The following is a 22050-nucleotide window of genomic DNA, read 5'->3' as shown; positions in this document are numbered from 1 at the left end:
AACCCTAACTCTAACCTTACCCCTTACTTTAATCTAGATGAAAACCATAGCCCTAACCCTATCCTTAACCCCAACTCAAACCCTTGCCCTAACCTTAACCTTGATGTAACTCTATATACAACCTTAACTCTAAATATAAACCTAACCTTAACCATCACCCTAAAACTAACCCTTTCACTACCCCTTTCTCTAACTCTAACCGTAAATCTAATTTTAACCCTAACCCTCAGCCTAATTATAACCCTAATTTAAAACTCTAACTCTAGCCCTTATTCGAGCTCCAATTCTAACTCTACCTCTAACTCAAACCCTGACTCTAATTCTAATCCTAACCCTAACTATATGTTTAACCTAAACCCTTATTCTTACCCTCGCCCTTTCCTTAACCCTAACCCTAACTCTAATTCTAACCCTAACTATATTTGTAACCCAAATTCTAACTCTAATCCTAACATTAACTCTAACTCTAATTCTAAACCTAACCTTAACTATAACCCTAGCAAGATTCATAATCCTAAAAATAACCCTAGCCCTAACCCTAATGCTAATACTAACTCTAATTGTAACTCTATTCCTAACCGTAACTCTAACCCTATCCATAAATCAAACCCTACCAATAGCCCCAACCATAACAGTAACCCTAACCCTAACTATAACTCTACTCTTCAATATAACATTTTACGTAACAATATGCTTAAAATAAAACTAAATTAAAGTGATGCAAATAAACACCATATATAGAATTAAAAAATAAAATATTCAAGAATAATTTTATAGTAAGTTTATACAATTGTATTTAAAAAGAAATAAATAATTCAGCACTTACCTTAAAAAAATAGAAAAAATTTAAAAATACTTTTCCTATTGCGCCGCGATTGCCACTAGCTTATATATACCTCTATATATTACGCCGAGAGTAATCGTTCTCGAGGCGCCTATTTTCATTTTCATAAATCCCACCTGTGATTAAAATAACCTTGGAATTAAATGAAAATAGGCACCTCGAGAACGATTGCTTTCGGCATAATATATATAGAGGTATATATAAGCTAGTATATATAATGTTGGATGACCCACAGGGAGTGATACCATTGACTTCAGATTTGATCCAATATAATGACCCATTTTCAATAGACTTTTACATTTTAACAATTTCTACGCACTGACTTAATGGGATATAGATTAAATACTAGTCGAAACTGCGTGCAAGTTGGCTGCGAAACCCATCAGAAGACGTCGTTTGAGACTGAGTCCACTGTAATATTTCATCTCAAATAGTTCAGAGATTTATCGGCCTTGCATATTAAAGTCCGAAGATTGGCCTGAAACAAAAGATCATGCTAAAAATGATGAGCGAACTAGTAATGGACGGGGCCGAGTTTTGGAAAGCGGGAGAGTCGAAGACTGATTTTTCCAACGTTTACGACTGGATATGCCGTCTCTACCGGTCAGGACATAAATGTCCTCTGCTTTCGCTGAACATTTATTTTGGCGACGCAGATTCATTTGACAACACAGGATCACTTTTCCTTGAATCCGAATTTCAAGGTATTAGTAACGTCGGTCTCTTTATCTCGTCGGATATGGGTAGGCATTCTAGTCTTGGAATCTGCTCTACTGGGATTGTTGGACAAGAAGCCCGCCAAAAGAACACGTTCCCGCTATTCTCCAACTTCTTTGTACGTGTGTATTGCAATGCCTTCGACTGTAACGACATCCCACAAATGGACATCCCGCTGGGCACAATTGGACCTGCCAAATACAAGCAAGTATTTAACTCTCTCTTTTCAGTTGCTTGCTTTTCCTTTCTGTATTATTCCATATTTCAAATCTTCGAAAGGTGGGTGGATAAATTTCCATGTCGTAGAGCAGAGGAAATTCTGTCAATCACAGGAGTTTCGACTCAGACTTCTCAATTTCCAGACATTTACGACTGCGTATGCCACCTCGACCAGAAGAAATCAAAGAAGCGTGAATTCCTTCCGCTAAACGTTCATTTTGGCCCAGCAAATTCACTCTTCCTTTCATCCGAATTTATAGCTTGCGATAAAATCTCCCTCTCTCTCTCCTCGGCTGTTCATAAACTTTTTGATCTTGGGATTGTTGAAGTATAATCACCCCAGAGTAACACGTTTCAGGTATTCTTGAACCTGTGGGCATGTGTGCATCTAAAAGTCTTCGATCCAGATCTCGTGAAGCTCCAGCAAACGAAAACCCTGCTGAGGACAATTGAATCTGCTAAGTACAAGCAAGCATTCAACTCTCTCCTTTCACTCGCTTGATATTCTTTTATGGTGCATTTCCGATCTGAAATCTCCGAAAGCGAAGCACAGAAATTTTTTTGTCATAGAGTAGAGAATATTTTGTCACTCATAGGACCTGGTGCAACTGGTTATGTGCTAAGGCGTTTTTCTGCCGAGTTCACTTGCAAGTGCTTATTACACGGCGAGATTGATAATAAAGGGGGAAATAATGATTTGAGAATATCCTAATGCAGTTCAAGTCTTCCGAGATTCTGGAACATCAACAGCTACAGTCCAATACTGTCAATGCGCAGAATGGGCGAGGGACGGCTTGCTGATAAGCAACTCTGCAACGCCTTGAATTACCAGCAGCTGCAATGTGTCATTCAATTCCGCTATGTGGTTAACGTCTTCAGAGACTTTATTGAAGTTAGGGTGGAAAATGATAATGTTGAGTGCAATGTAATTCGACTGGATCCAACACCGGAACAAAAGTCAATTCCAACAAGCCTTGAAGATGAGCGACATTTTCCAGCAAAGATTGGCATAACTATAGGACCTGTAGTTGAATCCCATGTCCACTCTGTTTCATTGGGCAAATCATCACAGAATCCCATCACAGATATTGGGAGAGGGGAAACCGTGGAGGCCACTTTTGAACCGCCAAATCACCCTGGTTTGAAGCTTTCCAAAGCCGTCACATCCGAAACAAGCATAAACAGTTGGGTGTTTGAGCAATCCTCCGTCAACAGGCCACATGTAGATCGAGAATGGATTGTCTATGATAGCGCTATGGGAAAGGCGGTGTCTAATTATAAGCCTCAAAAGTTTTAAGTCTTCAAGTCCAAGACTTGGTCTGGCGATAGGTATTCGAAACCCTGCAAAGCTTTCACAGCACAAGGAGGGGTGTTGTTTGGAGGAGATGAGTACGAACACCCAATAACATGGAGGCTCCACAGAGATTTAGAAGATCAAACCGTGAGCTGGGTTATGAAAGGTGAGGTCTGCTTGGCCTATTTCTCCAATAATTGCAGGTCTGCACATGTCGAGATTGCAAATCACCAATTTTTTCAAGTGTTTCAAATTCCACTGGTGCAGTCCACACCCAACTGATCTTTTCGAATCACGAAAGATAGGGGAACAGTTTAAACATTACACACTAAATTTCTATAACAAAAGTGTTAAATAGTTGAATTTGATTTTTTTTCCCAAACTTAATTCTTCTTTTAGTGTGATATTTAAGGGTAGCCAAAAAGAGACTTTCTTCCTTCACAGATAAGCTTGCTATTTCATTTATATGCATCTAATTCTTCTTTTTGTGTGTGATATTTAAGGGTAGCCAAAAAGAGACTTTCTTCCTTCTAGGATAAGGTTGCTATTTCATTTATATGCATCTATGATAATGAATACTTTTCAACTACTTATGCTATTGAGAGTCTATTTCCCCTGTACTGTTCATATAAGGTATTTCTAGGTAGGCTTGTTTCTATTCCAAAATTGATGATTAAGTGCTCACAAAATATTCAAATTGTGATTTCAATTTTACTTACTATTGTCCTTTTTAACTTCATAGTATTGTGATTCCAATTTTACCTAATATTATCCTTTTAACTCAGTATTGTAGAGTGGATCTCTAAAGGTATAAAAGATCTCCCTCCAAACCAGGATGCAAGCTTAAAACCTACTCATACATGATAGGACAATTCCTACTACAAACGGCTCCCTTGATGCCCACCAAAGCATCCCTTACAGCTCATTCCAAGCTCTCTACTTGACAAGGCCCCGAAGAGGCATCTCTCTACCAAACTAATTGATGCTTCTACTCATATAATTAATGTATTGGATCCCCCATTACCCTATATATCCCATATCGAGTTTCAATGGATCCAGGTTATTCTATAGATCCAACAGATGACCTTGATTTGTCTTAATGAAGTAACACATTTGTAATGCTACTAATAACTGTGGCTCGAGTTATCCTCGTCTATGTTTTGAATTGGTTTTTATGGACGCTCTATGTTCTTATAAAGATGTACCATAATTGATAAGTAGGAGATATTTTACTCTCAGTTCGACTGCTTTGTTCTTTGGTGTTTTCTGATTTTTCATCCAAAAGCAGGGTATTCTTGAGAATTATTCTATAATTCTTTTTTAATCCTATGTTATAAACAAATTGTATTGAATTTCGTTGTTGATTAGAGAAATGGAATTTAGATCTGCAGATGTAGATGATACGTTGTATCCTTCAAGATAACAAATGGCCACAACATTTCAGAAGAATATTGACAGTATGAAGGCTAACCAATACAAAATTTCAATACAAAATTCTTCAAAATAAAAATTTGGGTTTGCCGTCGATTAAATCTAATCGTGAAATGGGAATGAGAAGATGGTGGTCTGAAGACTGAAAGATAAAGGTGCTAGCAATACACGAAGCCTCTGCTGCCGAGAGACATCGTCATGGAGCCTCTCGTTCGGACAGCATATTGCCATGGAGCCACCCCCTACGAAAAGATACAACATAAAACTCTCACTCACAATATATAACTAAAAACTAACACATCCAAAATTTTCATAGAATTAAACGACCAATTTTGTAGACAAAGACTGAAATCCAACCACAGGATAAAGAAACCCTATATCTTCACAGGCTTAAATGCATATTAAAATAAGAAAACACCATTCAAAGAAATTCAAACACAAATCAAAAAAATAGCAAACCAGAGTACAAAAAATCGTCAATCCGTCTGCAAATATTGCACTGGAGAGCCTACATGCAAAAAAATTCATGTCCCTGCATTTCACTCTATCGCTTTCGAATGATGAAGAGAAGGGCTCATGTATGACGATCTGCCCTATCCTAGCTATTAAAGGATTATTATTTAAACTTAATTTAAATTTACTTAGGATAAATGCATTATTTTATTATTTATTTGGTTAGATATCTGGGAGTATGTGTACTTATATAAGTTGTCATGTTGACAACACAAGAGTTAGCAACTTTAGCACATGGTGTCTACAACACTAGAGTTTGCATAATTAACAGAGTTGTCATGTAGACAACACAATTGTTCACACTTTTAATTAAGCACATAGTGTCTACAACATAATTTTACGTGACACAAATTTATAAGCTTATCCTCTCATCATCGCACTAACTCCTATGCTCAATGGAGGATAATCCAATTTTGAGTATTTAACACTTTTAGTGTTAGAATGAAGCTTAAAGTGTGATGTTTAAGCCATTCGTGATTCCCCCTATTTGGTTGACCAAAAATATTTCATTGTTATACTAGGGATAGATGAGTTACATCTCCTTCTGTCAACACTCTTTCAGAAGTCAAAAAGAAAAAATACATACATGAAAATGTTGGGGAATTACAAGGCTTTTTGGACTCATGTTGTATGATTTTATCATAAAGGTCATATTTTGGATTGGTAGGCAATGCATAAAAATGCGGTGGATGTCCCTACATTCAACCGTGAGAAAAGCCATAGAGAAGACCGACAAAGGGCCCTGTTATAGAACTTTTATTTAATGATTTTTAAATAAATTTAAAATAATAAAAGTGTAAATATATGTTGTAAAGTTTTTAATGCTGATAGGCATTCTACAATGCCATAATAGGTGGAGTGGGATGGTGCGAGCGTGTTAATGTTAACTTTTATTTTTCTAAGTTAAATTTGACAAACCATCTACATGTCAAAATTTTAAATCTTATTATAAATAGAATATACATTTTTAAAATAATTTAATAAATACCACATTAAATATTTTTTTTAAATATAATATTTGGAGATATAAATCATCCATTTTTAAAAAATTAAAATTAAAATTAAAAGCTTAAATTAGTAAAAACCTAAATAAATGGAGATAAAGGAAATATTTTAAAGATTTTTAAATAAATTTAAAATAATGAAAGTTTAAATATATGTTGTAAAGTTATTTTAAAATTGTAGAAGGTTTGAATTCAATATCATTTTTATCTTGATGGTATTTAACATTTAATAGTATTATTATGAAATATTACAGTATGAGACTTGTATTGTTCTTATTTAGATCTCTATCTATGATCAATAAATGGCTCTAAAAATTGCTTTGGCTTATATGAACATGATAAAGAAATCAAATTAGTGTCAAAGTATAAACATATATTTGATAAGAATCAAATAGAAAAAAATGAATGCTTAGAATTTAGTTGCTTTGATCTTATGATATCTAAACCTTAAAAAAGGTTCATGGTGTTTTTAAAGTAATGTGTTAAAATGTGAGATTCCTACTCTCATCAATTAAACCCATAATCAAATAAATTATATGATCTTAGAATAATTGTTAAAGATGTGATGGTATATGTTATGATAAAATGCTATTGTGTTCTTCTCAATTAAAGTGTTCTTTGGCAAATCCTAGTTGGCTCAATAGTATTTGATAATTTTGGATGTTTGAGTGAATGTATTTAAATAAAATTTAACATGCGAATTAAAAAAAAATGAAATGGGAAAGTCCACAATGACTAGTGGGTGGATGTTATTGAAATTTGAATTTATATTTTGAAGTTATACATTTCAACATTACTATTGTGAACAATATAGATCAAATTTACACTAGTAGATCTTATCCAAGACGAGGCCTAATGACATGAAATTAATGCATAAAATTATATTTCATCTATAAGTTTCATAATCTAGTCAAAATGTGTGAACAAAAAATAATCTAGTCAAAATGTCTGAACAATTGATGAAGTGGGACACTATATATATCATTAATTTTTCCTCCTAGTCTTGTGTGTGTGTGTGTGTGAAATTATATGATGGTGTGTCAAAGAAAAAATATATCAATAAGAAAATTATTTAATTATCTTAAATACTCAAATGAACATAAAATATATAGTTCACAGTTATGATCTCCTTCCACTATAACTCCAACAACATATGAAAGTGAAAATTTAATGTAATGAATGACATCTATCAAATATTTAAAAATAAATATTTTGAATTGATTTCTAGCAAAGAACAAGAGCTTTGTTAGAGCATAAGTTCCTACCTATTGAGTGGGTGTAATGACTTGACAAAAAAATTACTTAGTATAGATGTTGTTGGAGTTTTACATTAATTTGGGTTAACTCTAGGTTTAGATTTAGGTCAATAGTTTGATAAATAAGCACTAAATCAAGTTCATATTAGTTTGTGGGAAGTTGCATTTTGTAGATGTTTATTCACAAGAATAATGACTTATAAAGCCATTGTTATTCAATGTAATAAGCATCCCATTGTAGCGAATGTATATCCAATATAAATCAAATCAATATCATTTTGTTATACAATGATTTGAAGACACTATTATTTTCAGGTGTGAAGAACCAAATATACCTAAAAATACAACAAGTTAGAACAATTATAGGAATGAATTTTCAATTTTCATATATTGTACATTCTTCAAAACCTTCATTTATTAAACTCTAACTATATTTATTTTACTATGTTGTATTAATATATAATCTATTGTCACATATTTCTAGAGTTATCACCCTCAATGTTTTCTCTTGTTTAGTTATCTATTTTAATAATGTTATATAATTTAAAAAAAAAAAAATTTATTGGTGAACATTCTAATCTTATTGCAAATATATCCTTTTAAAAATAAGAAAGTAAAAATTAAGGATTGAATGGAATGAAAAAAATAATTTCATATGAAAACTACAAGAAAATGTGCGTAAAAGAGTGCAAATCAAGGTGAAAGTAAAATTATTAATAACTTAATTGAAAACTAGATTAGATCATTTTAGGTATAAAATATTAAAACAGACTAATTACAAGGATGAATGTGAATAGAAAATAAAAACATATATGTTTGAACAAGAGATTGAAAAAGAATAACACTAAGCATTGCATTTGGAATGATATATATCAAACATATAGACAATTTGAAAAAAACTATTTCGAAAAATAAAACTTAATAAACAACAAACTTCACATTTCAGTAACACATTACTTGGCTCACGATAAGTTTGAACAAATTGGCATGAATTGTGAAAACTAGATATCCATAAACTTCAAACTAAAAATAACTATCTAGAAAATGAAATTAAAAATTGTATATTAATATATTAACCTAATATATCTTTAAAATATTATTAGAATCTTTTATTTCAAATTTTTCTAAAGTCAAACAAATGAATGAATGCATTGTCTGCTTGTCTGAACACATTGCAGATCGAATATTGGAAAGAAGAAATCTAAAATTAGATAAGTTAGCACTAGTGGCATGCCATCTAGATAATTCCCAACCTTTCAAATTATGATATTTATTGAACAATTTACTTTTCAACTATTTCCCTACCATTTTTCTTTGTCCCATAGTGAATAAGAAACAATTTCTAATGAAAAATTTGAATGCTTTAAACTATTGGGGAATCAAAAAAATTATGGCAATTTCTTCCGATTAGAAAGGCCTCTAAGGTAGATTATCTGAGGCTATTTTCATACAAGGTTTTTTATTTACGATGGATAGTATAGAATTAATTTCAGCTAACAACAGAGATAATACCTACATGGTAGGCCATGAGTTTAATTGGAATTTTAGTGTGGATCTTGGTTTCTAGATTGATAAATTTGACTCTTCAAATCAATCCATTATGCAGCTTGCCATTGCTAGCTTTGTTTAAATTGGTGTCATTTTTCGCCCAATAAGTTGCAGCACATTGTTTGATCATGACTCATTAATGTTTAGTAACTCAACTTGTTATCTAATTTTTTTCTTGGTTTGGAGGTTATTTTGTGGCAATGAGACCTACCATAGTAGAAGTTGCATATGATTGAGCTTTTGAACAACTTTGATGAGGTCATTACTAATCAAAGGTTCCAAAAAAAGGCTCGCATGATTAATATTTATGATTCATTCAACTTATATCTATAGATTTTTTTTTAATATTTAGTTAAAATTTAAGTTAAACACTAGTAAAACTAGAATTTATCAATGAGAAAAGAGAAAACACGGGAAAAAGTTAAATTTTAAAATAAGATTTAACAAATATTAGAATCTTAGATTTTCTACATTGTAATAATTAATAAATTTAATCTACTAAAAGTAGGAACTATAATAATGATAAACCATTAAAAAAATTAAATTTAATAATAATAACCATTCATCTTTTCTATAAATACCATGAACTATCATTTTATACTCCCATTATACCATTAGTTACAATAAAAACAAACACACCATTTTGTTTCAGTGAGAAACAATCCTTAAGAGCCATTTCGTGGTTATTCCCCTTCCATAACAATCAGCCTCATCAAATGACATTAACTAGGAAATGTAAATAATTATAAATATGCTATACTAAATGTCATCTCTATAAGCAATTGATGAAAGGAAAGTATTCAATCTCTACAATTCAAATTAAACATTTAATCCCCGCGGTTCCAATTGACTAACAATATTAGAATGTCTAATTAAATATTGTAAAAATTAGTTTCCATGATAAAGTTACATATGCCACATGTTACAGTTCAAACCATGGATACTTGTATGGACTCAAGAGGACCATATTTCTTATAGTATGTTGGAGTCTAAACAGATCAAATATCAAGAAAAAAATTATTTTTCAAAGAGTGACATGATTAATAAAAAAGAAAATATAGACTATCGGTTCCAATCAAATTTTCCATAATTTTAGAATAGCAACAACCTTCCTTTTTCTAGGATGAACCAATGCATGCTCGAAAAACATTTCACAGCTAATCCATCTAATCTCAATCTACTACAACATGGAATCCTTCACTCATGACCAAATAGTTTACAATTATAAGAGTGGAAAGAATCCAACATGCAAGGACATGCGCTCTTTACAATAGAGCTTCCTAGGAAAATTTACATCACTGAATAAGAAACTAACACGTACTCAACCTCTAGCGGTGGTCATACTGTTGTCAATGAGAAATGACAACTTATTCAAACTAACATGTAGAAAGTCTTATTTTGGTGATTAATGAAAAATAAAGGAGTAAAAAATAAACACAATAATGCTGCCAACTTGGTAGCAATAAGACACTCCTGCAAGTCCCAACAATTGCTTCAAAGGACATGGCTTAAAGAAAGATTAAAAAGAAATGATATTATGTACACATGGCTTTTGTTTTAATACCAAGTTATCATGGTAAGCCATTACTAGTACTTACAACTACATAGATACAATTTGGGGTTTTTAAACACTCAGCGTGCCAATAGAATATTCATATGAAAACCATACAAAAGGACAAGACAATGCATATTGCATTGTAGTAGATCTATTGAGTGGGACTAAAATAACACCAAAGAACACTAAAGTATATAGGGGTTAGTTTTATTTTTCTTTATTAACAAAACCTTCATGCCCTTCCATGATAAAGGTACAATTTTTTCAAAGGGAAAACAAAGCTCTCAATGTGACTGAAAAAAATATGTTTATACAGTAATACAAAAGTTCAAATTTAATTTATTTTAAAAATAATGAATCCTACCAAAATTAACACCTTCGCACATGGGGACATATAAAGAAGCATTGATCGATTCATTACATGCCTATTACAGATATGTTCAATTTTCTAATAAAATCCATCTTTTAAAAAATAAAATGTTCCAAAGCCCTATAGCCAAATTTGACAGGAAATGTTTTTTTTCTATGCGTTTAAAATCATAAAATCATTCAACTAGAATTTAATGCCAAAAGATAGAAGTAGAAGAATATAAAAATCCTTACTTAAAAGCCACCTACTTGAGATACTGAAGATGTAACACTGACATATTTTTTATTTTGTCAAAAGATTTTCAATTTTAAGGCATGAAAATTTTAAGAATGTGTAGCATTAGGGAAGGTAATATTGATATAACTAAGGTTATCTTTGCAACACCCATACATCCAGGGCCAAGTGAAGAATCACAAGTAGATTTTTATCATTATTCTAGTTTAAAAAGAGAACAAGCAACAAAAAAAAGAAAAAAAATATTCCATTATCTAATGGGACTTACCTAATAAGGACACTCTAATGTCCCCAATTCTAAGATCAATTTTAATAATAGAGTTAATATAAGGAATAAATAAATATAGTATAATATAATTGCACTTGATGAAGTTAAATAAATAATAATATCACATTTATAAGGTTAAATTTAATAAATAACATTAATAAAATAATAAAAGTATTATATAGCATAACTTAATATTATTAAATATATTATTTTTATCAAATTGATATGGTATAATATTATGTCAATAAAATAGTATAATGTGTCTAATTTTATTGATAAAGTAACATAGATAAATTCTTTAATAAATATATTAAAGAGATTTGTAACATATAATATAATATTTCGAAATCAATTATCAATTATTAATATAATAATAAGATGAACATAATAAAAATAAAATATTCTATTCTATTATAATAATTATAATATTAGAATGGATATGATCCTATATAATAAATATTACAAACAATTTAAAAGATCACGTTAGTAACGAATTTATATAATAAAATAACCATGCTCGATCGGTTGCATCCATTTAAAGATATTTATATAGAAGCAGGCTACTCAGACGGAGGGGACATAATAGTTCACGGGGGTGGGAAAGAAAGAGGAAGTAACTACCATGGACGGAGGAGTGGGAGAACAATTCACACAAAGGAATGAATAGTGGGGGAGGAAATCCAAGCGAGAAACAATTTCTTTCACAATATTGGAGAAAGAACAGAGCAGAACGTAGAGTGGGGAGGAATAAGAATGCACAGGAGGAGAGTAGAACAAATAATCAAATCAGGGAAGCAAGAAGCAAAAAATAAGAGAAGGATATAAAAGGCTATCACCAAACAAAGGCATTGAAGATATGATTCTGGTAGAGATAATTGTACCTGGTGATGTTAACCCCATCAACTACATCAGTCATGAACAGAAACTAAGACAAAGAAAAAAAACTATTCTTCAGAGGCATCAATAGGTGGTCATACGTAGACTGGTATAATAGTCAGGTATTTCACTGGAACGGTTGGGAGATTGCTACTGATGTGAACACAAACAAACAAGGATCGAACTCACATATTCATTCTACTAAGCATCCAGATGCTGACTAAAAGTTATATCAAAGGCCATGTATGATGTTAAAGGTACAATCAATACAAACATAGAACATTGAGGTAAGCACCAATACAAGGTGGGCAGTGACAGAAGTAATAACATTCAGGTTTGATCGAACACCATAGATAGAAGGAAGAAAATACCAAAGGAGCACACTGACATCTATTTCAATAATCATGCTCACTAAAGTTCAGGTGATCAAGATCAGCGTTAACATGATTATAGGATTTGATCTCTCATTCCCCAAATCGGTGTAGAGTTCAGCATGAAGGGAGCAGGGCCTAGTCTTGTAGACGGCAGGAAAGATTGGAGCCAACATCAGGAGAAATAGAGAGCTACACGTGGAAGAATATCCACTATAGCAATAGAAAAACTCAAAGCCATTCATTGCAGGAAGTCTCGTACTCAGAGGAAGAGACAGTAGAGACATATGGTTCATCTGATATTAACAATTGGAAGACTTTATGATAGAAGAGTATTCAAACATCAGAAGTTGATTTCAGAGGGTGCAGCCTCTAGCATGATACATAATAAACCAGAAAGAGAAAGATCATTTAGTTCCTAAGAATACCGACTATCAGATTTTTACCAAGCCTTAGGATATTATATTTGCTTGATAAGAAACTCATGTTGTGATCAATACTCATCCGAAACTTGGACAGAAGTTTTATCCTTACCATACCAATAATTACTCGACCTCTTATCAGAATCGAATGGAAATATCAGGAGATAATTAAGAGTTCGTTTGGTTAATGGAATAGGAATAGAAAAATTACAGACACCAACATGATGGATAGACTTGACCGTGCCAAACCTAAAGACAAGGGTTTTCATAGGATGATCCAAAATGTTTTTGAAAATCAATGCAATAACTCAATCGAGCTTGTTCTAGCTCTCGTCTAGAAGGTTGTATCTATTCATCCTCCTTAGCAATGCTTGACTATGGAATATTCAGCCAAACCTCTTTTCATGCAAGGTAAAAGCATCTTAGTGGCATTACAAATACGACTAAGAAAAAAATGAATAAACCACAACTCTTCTTATTTATTACGCCGAGAGGTGTTCTATACAATGGCAGCACAAATGCCCAGCACAGGAATCTGCCAAGATTCCTTGTCAATAAAAAAGAATTAGGAGCGGTTACAAACCTCCAAATTAAATATTAAAAAAGAATTCTTGAAATAATAGCTGGCTGAAATAATAGGAAGCCAAATGGAGGCCGAAATAATAGGCCCAAAAAAGTAGGGCCCGAAAAAGTAGGACTTGAAAAAATAGGACCCAAAAAAATAGGGGCGAAATAATTTCAATATGATTTTTTTTTGTTAAATATAATTTTGCATGCACATTCATGCTTTTTTTTGCGGGGAGTGGGGGAATTTCAAACAAATTCATGGAATGTGAAGAGACGTCTATTGGGGGATATGAGGACCCTCTCAGAAGTTATAAAACCAAGGCTCCTCATTTCATTTTCATTTTATGTTTTTGTAGGAAGGAAGAGGTGGAGGTTATTGGAGGATTAAATTGGAGTTTTCGAATAGGAGTAAATTGAAGTTTTGGAGTAACATTTTTTCAGGTGAGATTTCTATTTTTTATTTACATTTTCATTTAGATTTAGATGTAGATGTAAATTGAGATTCAAAATTAGTTATAATATTCTACTTTGATTTAGATTTCAATTTTAATTAATTTCATTTAGATTTAGAATTTTGTTCATAACTATTTAGGCTTGCATTTAATAGTTTAGTCTTTCATGTTTAATTTAGATTTAGATTTGTATTCAGAATCTATTTGATATATATATTTTATAATACTTTTCATTGTTAATGGTGCTTGATGGGAATGTTTTAGGGGTGTCTTCTTTTCTATTTCTGAAATATTTTGGTCCAATATGTACTTTCCTAACCAGATCTATCCATTTTCTTCTGATTCATGCATGGAGCTTCCTGACGCTATTAGCGCGTTGCTGGGACTAAATGGGAATGGATTAAAGATAAATGACTGACTCTAGATCTGGATATGCATTTGGAATTGGCTCTATTGTGGCTCCAATTTATAGGTTCCTTCCTACTACCTATTCTTTCGATGGTTTAATCTGGTTAAGTGCGGATTGAGAGGTTCTGGCTCATTCCCACCGGTGCGAATAATTATGTCAATGTTGAACGACTTATCCCATGTGATAATTGCTCTAGATATAGAATGTGTCCATGGTGATTTTCTTAGCAATAGAATTGAAAAAAAGGAAAATCTGGTATTAACACAATGTTATAGGAAATATTTGAGCAGAAATACTTATAAATACATTCAAATTTCTTTTGTAACTCATAATATCAATCTCACTTTTTCTTTTGCTCCTTTAGTCTAAGAAAGATAATAGATTGGAGTAACAAATTCCTTCTGTAACAACAGTTGCAGGTGCAATTATTTTAGCAATTTTGGGCATTCTAACTGTTCTTGTGATGGGTACTTATGTATTAGTTCTTAGATTATGTGATTTGGTTGTATTTAGAGTCTTTTTAATAATGTTTGAAACTACTATTAAATATAATAATAAAGATTAATTTAATGTTAAATATAACATGCTATAGCACTTATCAAAAATATCAAAAACACAATTGCTACAGCAAAATGAGAATGGAGAAAAAACTTCAATTTTTGTATTAATTCGTCTGCTTAAAATATATTACAATTGCCATATTTTATATTGAGAAATGCCTCATATGGACTTTCGCATGCTTATTTAACTACACTACTATCAAGACTAACATTGTACTTAATCTAATTTTATCGAATGAGAATGACCCAAGATTCTTATGTAACTGTTGTTATAACAAACATAGACAGTCGTAGAACTTGTGATTAATAATTTATAACTGCTTGATTCTCTGTATTTCATGCGTAAATTCATGATTCTAAAAACTCAAAGTTCAAACTGCATGTTACATTCTCTTCCTTATTTGGTGAATTGGAGCATGACTATTAGATTAAATGGTGCATGGAAGAGACAAAAAACTGAAAGAAATTACTCTTTTCTTATTATTATTGTCACTGCTATTTTTAATTTTTTCATAATTATTGTTAGTCTTGATGTTGTTTTTAATTTTATTATTACAAATATTGATTATTAATATCTCTGAGTTCATCCAAAGAATAGTATTAAATCTAAAAAAACTTAGTAATAACAGTTTGAGATAATTGCAAAAAGTTTTTATTTTCACAAATATTCTCTTTCTTTTGAAAATCTGCTATTATTTTGGTAATGAATTGTAAATTAGAAAGGAAAAACTTTCTGTAAATCTTTTTTGGTTACTATTTTGTTTGCAGTTTTCATTTTCTATGAAAGTTTATTATTTTTTCAAATCTTAAAAATAAATTTTTTTTATATATGTAATTTTATTTTATTATTAAAATAATAAGATTTTGGAGGTTGTAAAATATTGAAGTTTAGAAATTATTTTAGATTTTACAAATGAATTTTAGCATAATATTTAATTTAAAGAAAGAAAAGATAATAATATTGTTACTTAAATCAAATATATGTGAGAGAGAGAGAGAGAGAGAGAGTGAGAGAGAGAGAGAGAGAGAGAGAGAGAGAGAGAGAGAGAGGGAATTATCATGAGGCGATGTGATACAGAGAAAGAGTGAGATAAATAACATGATGCAATGTGTGTGTGTGTGTGTGTGTGTGTGTGAGAGAGAGAGAGAGAGAGACATGAGGTAGACATACATAGAGCATTTTAGATATATATAAACATGAAGATGGTGTGTGTGTGTGTGTGTGTGTGTGTGAGAGAGAGAGAGAGAGAGAGAGAGCGAGAGAGAGAGAGAGAGAGAGAGAGAGAGAGAGAGAGAGAGAGAGAGAGAGAGAGAGAGAGAGAATATTAACTTTAGGCGACATGATACAGAGAAAGAGTGAGATAAATAACATGATGCAATGTGTGTGTGTGTGTGTGTGTGTGTGTGTGTGTGTGTGTGTGTGTGTGAGAGAGAGAGAGAGAGAGAGAGAGAGAGAGAGAGAGAGAGAGAGGATAATTTTAGAGGTGGTAGAAGGAAAAGGGGAGAGCGGGAGAGATGAGCCATGGAGAGAAAAAGCATAAGAAGGGTCCAAAATAGATGGAGATGGAGATGGTGGAGAGAGAGAGGCCATGAGAGAGAGAGAGAGAGAGAGAGAGAGAGAGAGAGAGAGAGAGAGAGAGAGAGAGAGAGAGAGAGAGAGAGAGATGATTAGAGGGGGCAGGAGATGTAGATATATAGAAGGGGAGTAGGGAGAGATGAGCTAAATAAGAAAAAGAATATATAAGGCCCAAAAGAGATATAGACAATGATGGGGAGAGGAAGAGTATGACGGATAGTGATAGACAATGACAATAATTATGGAGGGAGTATCTATATATGTAGAGAAAGAGATGGACAAAGAGAACAATGTAGGGGAGGTGGGGGAGGGTATACATTATTGGGAGGGGGGGGGGAGGGAATTATAGAATGGGACATGTGAGAGAGAGTGTGATTACAATTAACCCTAACCCTAACCCTAAATCTAAACTATAATTATAATTTAGAGTAATAATATTTATTAATTATTATTTTATTAGCTATAATATGATTAGTAACCCAAAAATTATCTTAATAGCAATAATAACACAAACCCTAACTCTAAATCTAAATCTAACTAGATAATTCTAATTTTAACACTAACCCTAATCCTAACCCCTAACCCTAACTCTAACTCTAACTCTAACTCTAACTCTATCTCTAACTTTATTTCTCCTCCTAACCCTAATTCTAATCCTAATCCTAACCCTAACTCTAACCCTAACCCTAAATCTAATCAGGTAATCTTAACCTTAACCCTAATCTAACACTAATCACAACTCTATCTCTAACTTTAACTCTAACTCTAACTTGAACCCTAACTCTAAACTCTTATATGAACACTAACACTAGCACTACCTCTAATTTTAACTCTAACTCTAATTGTAACCCTAACCCTAATGCTAATCCAAACCATAACCCTAACACTAACCCTACCCTAACCCTAATGCTACCCTAACCATAACCCTAACACTGACCATAACCCTATCTCTAACACTAATTCTAATGCTAACCTTAATTCTAACCCTAAATAAACCCTAACTCTAACTCTAACTCTAACTCCAACCCTTAGTCGAACTCTAATTCTAACTCTATCTCTAACCCTAACCCTAACTCTTATTCGAACCGTAACACTAACCCTAACTATATTTGTAACCCTAATTCTAACCGTCACCCCTAATTCTTACCCTTATCCTAACCCTAACTCTATCTCTATTCCTAACTATATTTCTAACCCTAATTCCAACCCTAACCCTAATCCCAACTCTAAATCTAATTTTAAACCTAACCCTAACCCTAACTCTAACTCTAACCCTGTCTATAACTCTAACCCTAACAAGAACCCTAATTCTAATTCAAACCCTATCCCTTACCCTAATTTTCATCCTATGCTAACCCTAACTTTAACTCTAACCCTAACCCTAACCTTAACACTAAACTTAAACTTAATTCTAACCTTAACCCTAAACTTAACTCTAACACTAACCCTAACCCTAACTTTAACACTAACCTTAACCATAAACATTAATTTGTCCCTAACTCTAACCCTAAATCTAACTCTACCATAATTGGACTCTACCCATAACCCCTAACCCTAACTTTAATCTTGGCTTAAAAATTTTCCTAACCATAACTCTAGAACCTTAACCCTTACTCAAGCCCTAACCCTAACCCTGGACCTACTATAACCCTAACCCTAACCATAACCATAAGTCTAACCCTAACCTTAACAATGAGCATAACTCTAACCCTAAACTTAACCATAAACATAACTCTATGCCTAAACTCTAACCCTAAATCTAACTCTACCATAACTAGAATCTAACCCTAACCCTAACTTTAATCCTAACTAAAACCATAACCCTAATCCTAAACCTAACCTTAACCCTGACTCAAATCGTAACCCTATCCCTACAATAACCCTAACTCGAGCCCTATAATAACCCTAACCCTAACACTAACCTTAACCATGAGCATAACTCTAACCCTAAATCTAACACTTACCATGATTGGACTCTAACACTAACCTTAACTATGAGCATAACTCTAACCCTAAATCTAACACTACCATAATTGGACTCTAACCCCTAACCCTAACCCTTAATTTAATCTTGGCTCAAACCCTAACCTTCACTCTAACCTTAACCTTGACTCAAACCCTAACCCTAGCCTTATTATAACACTAACCCTAACCATAACCATAACTCTAACCCTAACCTTAACTATGACCATAACTCTAACCCTAACCTTAATCATAAACATAACTCTAATCCAAACCTTAACCATAACCATAACTCTAACGCTAACCTTAACCATAAACATAACTCTAACCCAAACCTTAACCATAACTCTAACAATAACCATAACCGGAACTCTAACCCTAACCTTAACCATAACTCAAACCCTAACCCTAACTCTAGCCCTAACCCTAATGCTAACCCTAACCCTTATTCTATCCCCTAATGTTAACATTAATTGTAATGGTAACTTTGTCCCTAACCATATATCTATGTTTGACTATAACATTTTACATTACAATATGCCAAAAAGAAAATTACTTTTTCTAAACCATAATCCTACCCCTAACTCTAACCCTAAATATAACCCTAACTATAAATCTAACTCTACCATAATTAGACTCTAATCCTAACCGTAATCCTTAGCTTAACCTTCACTAAAACTGTAACCTAACCCTAACTCTAACCTTAACGCTGACTCAAAACTCTAACTCTAACCTTACCCTTACTTTAATCTACATGAAAACCATAGCCCTAACCCTATCCCTTAAACCCCAACTCAAACCCTTACCCTAACCTTAACCTTGATGTAACTCTATATACAACCCTAACTCTAAATATAAACCTAACCTTAACCATCACCCTAAAACTAACCCGTTTCTCTACCCCTTTCTCTAACTCTAACCATAAATCTAATTTTAACCCTAACCCTCAGCCTAATTATAACCCTAATTTAAACTCTAACTCTAGCCCTTATTCAAGCTCCAATTCTGACTCTACCTCTAACTCAAACCCTGACTCTAATTCTAATCCTAACCCTAACTATATGTTTAACCTAAACCCTTATTCTTACCCTCGCCCTTTCCTTAACCCTAACCCTAACTCTAATTCTAAACCTAACTATTTTTGTAACCCAAATTCTAATGCTAATCCTAACATTAACTCTAACTCTAATTCTAAACCTAACCTTAACTATAACCCTAGCAAGATTCATAATCCTAAAAATAACCCTAGCCCTAACCCTAATGCTAATACTGACTCTAATTGTAACTCTATTCCTAACCGTAACTCTAACCCTATCCATAATCAAACCCTAACAATAGCCCCAACCATAACACTAACGCTAACCCTAACTATAACTCTACTCTTCAATATAACATTTTATGTAACAATATGCTTAAAATAAAACTAAATTAAAGTGATGCAAATAAACACCATATATAGAATTAAAAAATAAAATATTCAAGAATAATTTTATAGTAAGTTTATACAATTGTATTTAAAAAGAAATAAATAATTCAGCACTTACCTTAAAAAAAATAGAAAAAATTTGAAAATACTTTTCCTGTTGCGCTGCGATTGCCACTAGCTTATATATACCTCTATATATTACACCGAGAGTAGTCGTTCTCGAGGCGCCTATTTTCATTTTCATAAATCCCACCTGTGATTAAAATAACCTTGGAATTAAATGAAAATAGGCACCTCGAGAACGATTGCTTTCGGCGTAATATATATAGAAGTATATATAAGCTAGTATATATAATGTTGGATGACCCACAGGAAGTGATACCATTGACTTCAGATTTGATCCAATATAATGACCCATTTTCAATAGACTTTTACATTTTAACAATTTCTACGCACTGACTTAATGGGATATAGATTGAATACTAGTCGAAACCGCGTGCAAGTTGGCTGCGAAACCCATCAGAAGACGTCGTTTGAGACTGAGTCGACTGTAATATTTCATCTCAAATAGTTCAGAGATTTATCGGCCTTGCATATTAAAGTCCGAAGGTTGGCCTGAAACAAAAGATCATGCTAAAAATGATGAGCAAACCAGTAATGGACGGGGCCGAGTTCTGGACAGCGGGAGAGTCGAAGACTGATTTTAACGACGTTTACGACTGGATATGCCGTCTCTACCGGTCAGGACATAAATGTCCTCCGCTTTCGCTGAACATTTATTTTGGCGACGCAGATTCATTTGACAACACAGGATCACTTTTCCTTGAATCCGAATTTCAAGGTATTAGTAACGTCGGTCTCTTTATCTCGTCGGATATGGGTAGGCATTCTAGTCTTGGAATCTGCTCTACTGGGATTGTTGGACAAGAAGCCCACCTAAAGAACACGTTCCCGCCATTCTCCAACTTGTTTGTACGTGTGTATTGCAATGCCTTCGACTGTAACGACATCCCACAAATGGACATCCCGCTGGGCACAATTGGACCTGCCAAATACAAGCAAGTATTTAACTCTCTCTTTTCAGTTGCTTGCTTTTCCTTTCTGTATTATTCCATATTTCAAATCTTCGAAAGGTGGGTGGATAAATTGCCATGTCGTAGAGCAGAGGAAATTCTGTCAATCACAGGAGTTCCGACTCAGACTTCTCAATTTCCAGACATTTATGACTGCGTATGCCACCTCGACCAGAAGAAATCAAAGAAGCGTGAATTCCTTCCGCTAAACGTTCATTTTGGCCCAGCAAATTCACTCTTCCTTTCATCCGAATTTATAGCTTGCGATAAAATCTCCCTCTCTCTCTCCTCGGCTATTCATAAACTTTTTGATCTTGGGATTGTTGAATTAGAATCACGCCAGAGTAACACGTTTCAGGTATTCTTGAACCTGTGGGCATGTGTGCATCTAAAAGTCTTCGATCCAGATCTCGTGAAGCTCCAGCAAACGAAAACCCAGCTGAGGACAATTGAATCTGCGAAGTACAAGCAAGCATTCAACTCTCTCTTTTCACTCGCTTGATATTCTTTTATGGTGCATTTCCGATCTGAAATCTCCGAAAGCGAAGCACAGAAATTGTTTTGTCATAGAGTAGAGAATATTTTGTCACTCATAGGACCTGGTGCAACTAGTTATGTGGTAAGGCGTTTTTCTGCCGAGTTCACTTGCAAGTGCTTATTACACGGCGAGATTGATAATAAAGGGGGAAATAATGATTTTAGAATATCCTAATGCAGTTCAAGTCTTTCGGGATTCTGGAACATCAACAGCTACAGTCGAATACTGTCAATGCGCAGAATGGGCGAGGGACGGCTTGCTGATAAGCAACTCTGCAACGCCTTGAATTACCAGCAGCTGCAATGTGTCATTCAATTCCGCTATGTGGTTAACATCTTCAGAGACTTTATTGAGGTTAGGGTGGAAAATGATAATGTTGAGTGCAATGTAATTCGACTGGATCCGTCACCGGAACAAAAGTCAATTCCAACAAGCCTTGAAGATGAGCGGCACTTTCCAGCAAAGATTGGCATAACTATAGGACCTGTAGTTGAATCCCATGTCCACTCTGTTTCATTGGGCAAATCATCACAGAATCCCATCACAGATATTGGGAGAGGGGAAA

The sequence above is a fragment of the Cupressus sempervirens genome, chromosome 1 (assembly GCF_028749045.1).
Source record: "Cupressus sempervirens isolate cs-2001-9-10 chromosome 1, ASM2874904v1, whole genome shotgun sequence".
Lineage (NCBI taxonomy): Eukaryota > Viridiplantae > Streptophyta > Pinopsida > Cupressales > Cupressaceae > Cupressus > Cupressus sempervirens.
This window is presented reverse-complemented; position numbering follows the sequence as displayed.